This window comes from Pteronotus mesoamericanus, unplaced genomic scaffold, assembly GCF_021234165.1.
Source record: "Pteronotus mesoamericanus isolate MK-2021 breed Mesoamerican mustached bat unplaced genomic scaffold, CSHL_Meso_final scaffold_99, whole genome shotgun sequence".
In the NCBI taxonomy this organism is placed as follows: domain Eukaryota; kingdom Metazoa; phylum Chordata; class Mammalia; order Chiroptera; family Mormoopidae; genus Pteronotus; species Pteronotus mesoamericanus.
In genome coordinates this window covers 2,276,242-2,282,241 of record NW_026555330.1, presented here as the reverse complement: position 1 = coordinate 2,282,241, position 6,000 = coordinate 2,276,242, and positions in this window count along the sequence as shown.

Genomic DNA, 6,000 nt, shown 5'->3' with positions numbered 1-6,000 from the left:
CACTCACCCCCGTCCCTCTAGTGCCCAGACAGAGGTTCTCTGCCATCACCCTCTTATTACCTTGACACAAGGAAACCGAGGCTTAGCAAGGGCAAGTAGCCCTCCCAGAGGGACAGGCAGAGCTGGGACTTGGACCCAGCATGTCTGACCTGGGAGCCTGTCCTCGCAAGCACCATGCGTGTCATGCCCCGCACCCGGTCACACAGGTCCTGCCGCAGAGACCTGGGCCCCAGTCGGCGTAAATGGTCATCACGACGCGCATGGGGCCGCCTTCCTGGGCTTCCCTTTTCGTTGGCGCTTGCGATCGCTGAAGCTACAGTTTCTGATGCCTGGTCACTGCACCATAAAACAGCAGAGGAGAGTTTTTTTGAAAAGCAAAACAAAACTAGTATTGAAAATAACTCTGTGTAAGGTACAGCAGGAGACTTTGAGACAATGAAGATGTCATTTGCAAGGTTGGCTTGAGTGAAGGTGATGTCCTTCACCTGCAGATGTGACACTTTTTATTTGGCCAGCATGACAGTCCTTTTCTCCATCTGACAGTTGTTGAGGTGGAAAAAATTGAATCAATTATTTTAATCTGTTGTTCTTGGTTGATCAGTATCAGAAAGTCCACTTAAACGGGCTCCGACACAGGGAGTCGTGGGCTCCCGGGGGAGAAGGGCTGGTGGCAGCATGGCCTTCTGTCTTGGCTGCCGGGGAGCCTGGGGTCTGCCCTCGCTGGTGTGCAGACCCCACCGCGCACCGGCTTCTCGCAGGGCAGCACAGTGACAGCAACCATCCCCGGACTCACGCCCGCACGCCAGCCTGCCCGGGCAGAGGAGGGCATCCACTGCCTCCCTCCCTCCCATCCCCGACCACAGCCGTAAGGTAGCTTCTCATCCCTGAGTGACCCCAGGCCAAGGGGGTGGAGCTACACTGATGGGCAGAGGCCTATCACCAGGGCGCGGGGGGTTGGAGGGGGACCAGGCTGGAGGGTCCGCCTCCAGTCTGCGCGAGCACCGTGGCGGCTCCCTGTCAGGGCAGGAGACGTGGATGCTGGGCACCAGCCTGCAGGCCCCACTACCTACATTTTTTAAATTTTATTTTCACTTTTAAGTAAGGAATATCAATTATTTGATGTCATCCCTAGTGTTAGATTCCAGTCTTCTGCCACGACTGGCTAATATTCATTTGCTGCAATTCCCAATATCCATGAATTAAAATGCAATTATTGTTACTTGCCCCTCATTTCATAGGCTGAAATAAACCGGGGCACGTTGCAATCATCTTTTATAAATCTTGACAGATAATTAAAAGGATGTTCTTTTACTGAAAATCACAAAGCCTTAAAGGTCCACGATCACTCAGAAATGAGATGACAAATACAACCTGTGTGGCCTTTAAACAGGATGCTCTCAATTCCCCTGGAGAATTTCAAACCCTGACCTGACATGGACTTGGCCCAGGGCTCCCGGACAAGATCAGCAGGGCCACGCTGGCCGTCTGTAGGCCCACGGGCGTCCAGAGGCAGGATGCCCACAGCCCACCTGAAGCCACGCTCCCCAAAGCCGAGCGAACGGGCCCGATGGCCTATCTGCATCCTTGGGGCTCTATAATTTTCCAGTGTTGATTGCACCTTACACTGGTCCTGTGACTCAGGCAGGGAAACTAGTGATAGAGTAAACTTGATCCATAATCCAATCGAATCCCTTCTTCTGACCCCCCACAGGAAGGATAGTGCAGGGGTTCTCAAACCTTTTGGTCTCAAGACCCCTTTACAGGACCCCTCAGGACCCCCTTGAAGACACCAATGAGCTTTGGTTTATGTGAGCTATTTCTGTGGGCGTTTACTGCACTAGAACTTCAAAGTGAGAAGGTTTGAGAACACAGGGACACACAGCGTACATTCCCTTAGCCTCAGAGCGATGGCATTACACACTGCAAGCTCTGGAGGCTTCATTTTGCACTTGTGAGAGAATGAGAACTCAAAAGGCAAACAGTGGCAGTATTGGTATCAAAATAGTTCTGATCCCAGACTCCCTGTCTTGGACCACAGACTGAGAAAATGGGCATTTGAATCGGACTGTCTGGGTTCAAATTCTGCCTTCACTACTTAACCTTTCCATCCCTGTTTCTTCCACTACAAAATGGGGATGATGGTAACAATAATGACTGACTTCATGGGGCTGTTGGGGGATTAATAATATAAATACGTAGATAGCTCTTAGAACAGCACCTGCATATAAACATCACCCACTCTTAATAATTATCAATTGCTATTGGCCTTAAAGATTAGCTTTTGTTAGTAACTCACCTATTTGTGTGGACCCTGTGCTTTCCTCACGGACTGGCCCCGCCGCCCGATTTTGGGGTACGGATGCTATGCCCCAGGCCCCGCGAGGCTGTGATCTCCTGTCCTCTCTGCACCCCCGGGTGGCCAGCATGGTGACTCGCATTTGAGGAGGCCACGTTGACGGACTAACTGGAGGGCTGGCTCTGCCTGCCGTGAGGACACGCCGAGGTCTGGCAGCCAAGGCTCCTAACTCACTGCGTTGAAGGCAACACCGTAAAATAACACTTCACTCACTTGCTGCTGTCAAGGAAGGAATTAGGACAGAACACTGCATTTTCTTGAGCTGGAATTCAAGAAATTCAAAACCGGTCGTTGCATTCACTAATGCACACACAAAAAGCGAGCTGGGCCACCTCTATGTCCCCACCCAGACCCTTTCTCCACCTGTCTAGCTCCCGCTCTGTGTCTCAGGGAAGCTGACCTCTAGAAACTGCACTCACCTGCCTTCTGGTTGCACGGACCAGCCTCTGGTTGGCTACAGCAGGGCATAGGCAGGGACCAGAGGGCGCGGGGACAAGGAGGAAGGTGTTTGCCTCCGGCTCCCTCCCTGCAGGGGCAGTTCGCTGTCCAACCAGGGGCTGCAGCTGCTGTGTGGCAGCCGCCTGCCCAGGTTCTGGTGACGTCTCTCTTCTCATCCCTCCAGGCCTCGTGTGGAAATGGCTCTTGCTTGTTGTCCCTCCCGTGGGCCTGCCCCGCCCCTTGTGAAGGCCTCCCTTAACCTTACCCACAACTAGGGAAATGGTCCCTCTCGAGCTCCCCTCCCTTAGCCTGTACGAGTGTGCTCCTGGCTGCTCTGGGCCTCCGTCGGAAGCGGGAATGGAACACGCGTGTGCGTGTGCACATTTAGAGCGCGGAAGGATGAACACCGAACTACTGTGGGATTAGTGATGGTTTAGTTCTTCCTTCTGCTCTCTGATTTTTATGCAGTGTGACATGGATGATTTATGTTTAAAAATTGAATTAGAAATGAGGGCTCACAGACTTGGGAAATCCATTTGCTTCTGTCTGCAGGGGTCAAGCTCAGGGGAGACAGGAAGCCCTGGGAGCCAGAGCCCTCAGGGGCAGATCTGGGCCCTGATCCACTTCTGGGGAAAGAAACTAAAGACACTGGCCATTCCCCGCTAGATCAGGTGTCATGAGGATTAATGAGATAAACACGTCTGCAGCTTTGGAATTCTTAACATGATTAAAAAGAAAATAAGAGATCCATTATCATCCTTGGCTTTGGGAAGGCCCTTTAACCTTGGCTGCCCTGATTCTTGCTGCCGTCCTGTGCTCTGACTGAACCTGCTGCCGGGTCGGAGGGGGAGCCGTCTCCCACAGCGCGGATGCCTCAGCACGGTGGTCCTCAAGCTTCGACAGGCACCGAATCATCCGGGGAAGTGCTAAACGCAGATTCCAGAGCACCTACCCCGCAGGGCCAAGATGGGGCCCAGAACCTGCTTTTTAAAGAAGCTGGCACAGAAGAGGAATGGAGGTGCCTTGGCCACAGAGTTTTGGTGCAACCCAGCCTCCTTTGGACTCTCATCTCTGAGACTCTGGCAGCAGGGGGTGGAGACAGGGGAGGGGGCAGCAGGGGAGAGCGGGTGGCTGAGAGGGGCATCAGAATAGGCCCAGGCCGACCTGGCCATCGCCAGGATGAAACCCACAAGCGGGACTTTGACCCCGCCTGGGCGATTAGCACTCCGGAAACCACCGGGACCTGCTGGAGGCTCTGACTGATGCTGTGTTCTTTTCCATTTCTTCTCTGATTACATTGATCCTGTACTTTTGCTGATGTTGTGACAGTCTAATTATAGACTTCTCGCTGCTGAGCAAACAGTCGTTCCCTCTCGGTATATCCGCCTGTTACACAAGCGCCAGCGCTGGGACATTGTCATTACAAGCAGCCAGCCCCACGGTGTGCTGGCAGCACAGCCATGCACCCTGCTCTCCTTCATGTCACTGCTGGGGTCAGAGGTGCTGGAGGTGAACCAGGCCAGGTCCTTTTCTTTTGTCTGCTTGTTTTTTAAACAGATGAGAAACTGAGGCTCAAAGTAATGGCCAATTGTCAGAGCCTGAAGTGAAATCCGAGGCTCGGAATTGGGGGCGTGGTGACATTATTTAAGTCCTCTCTCTTTTTTTTTTTTCTTTCTTTCTTCCATCAAACATCCGCTTAGTGCCTATTCTAAGAAATTTGGAGGAAAAGTGCCACCTGGCCAAGAGCAGAAAGTATTGGCAGGGTGGGGCCAGCTGGATAGTCTCCATCCTCAAAGCTTCTCAAGTGTTACCCCCATATGCCAGGATTGCAGGTTTGATCCCCGGTCAGGGCACACACAAGGAGCAACCAATGAATGCAACAATAAGTGGAATAACAAATCCATGTTTCCCTCTCCTTTTCTTCCTTTCTCTCTCTCAGATCAATAAATTAAAAAAAAAAATTTTTTTTTAAAACAATCTATTTCCTGGTCCTCAGAAACTTACCTGCCTCTGTGACCCAGAGGTAGATGGATCAATGGATACTGATTCATTCAAGCAAGGCTCACGAGGGATGGATGCAAAGGCTGGAAGGAAGAAGTGTGTGTCTAGCCCTCCGGATCTGATCCTGCTTTGCTCTTTGGAGAATCCCCTATCTCAAGAGGTAGAGGCCCTGCGCAGGCATAAAGCTGGAAGTGTCAGGTAATCTGTTTCTGAGTCATCTTTGCACCTTGGGCTTGGACACACAACCTGGGCTCTGCCAATCAGGTGCCCCGCACCCAGGTTTTGAATCAGAAGCTACTGACGGGAATAAGCAGGGACGCAAAGACTTGATTATCAAGGGATGGTGGCAGCGGTGGTGGTGGCCAAGCTCTCCAGCCGTCCTGCTGATTTTGTGGACTCCCCTATCCCTTTTAAAGAATTTCCATTTTGTTTAAGTCATCCAGAGTCATCTTTTATTAATTGCAGCCAACTATCTAGATTGCTGTGAGGACTGGAAGATAACGTTTGAGTGCTGAGAAGCACACCTGGAAGGTGAGTCGGCCGTTCCTAGCGGGTGGGCATCTTAGTCCTCGGGCAAGCTCCGGGGGATGGCGGGTCTCTTCTCCAGCAGGCATGCGCTCCTGTGCTGGGAGATTCGGGCATCTGGGTAGAGAAACCCGGGGCCTAAATGTAAGGCAGGTTCAGAGTGGACCCAGGGGTTGGCCACAAGATAGGAAATGATCCATTAACAAATTTACACTGTCACAGAATCCCTTTTTCCTGAAGGGAGGCTTGAAAACGTTAATCCTCAGATAAGAAATCTGGGGCCTCAGAAGTGAAGGTGGCCACAGCAAGGTGTGGAGAATGCACCCTCCTCTGTTCTCCTTCGACTGGCTTGGCAAGCTGTCCTGACAGTAACGCGAGAAAGGGCCCACGGTTGGCAAAGAGAGGTATTCTGTGCACGGGCCAGTACCTGCACATGAATTTACTACCTCGTTTGACCAGCACACACCTCCATGAAGCAGGGAGGCTAAGGACCCCTCCCGTTTTGATAAGGATGCTGCGACCCGGATCGGGGAAGCCGTTTGACAGGGATACGAGCCCTCTGGCCTAACCCTCCCCACTTCCTTCGGGGAGGTAGACAGGGAAGGGGTCTAGCGACATCACGCATGAAGCCAGCACAGCCATCTTTGGCTTCCACCCTCTCTTCTCTGGCAGCGCACCAT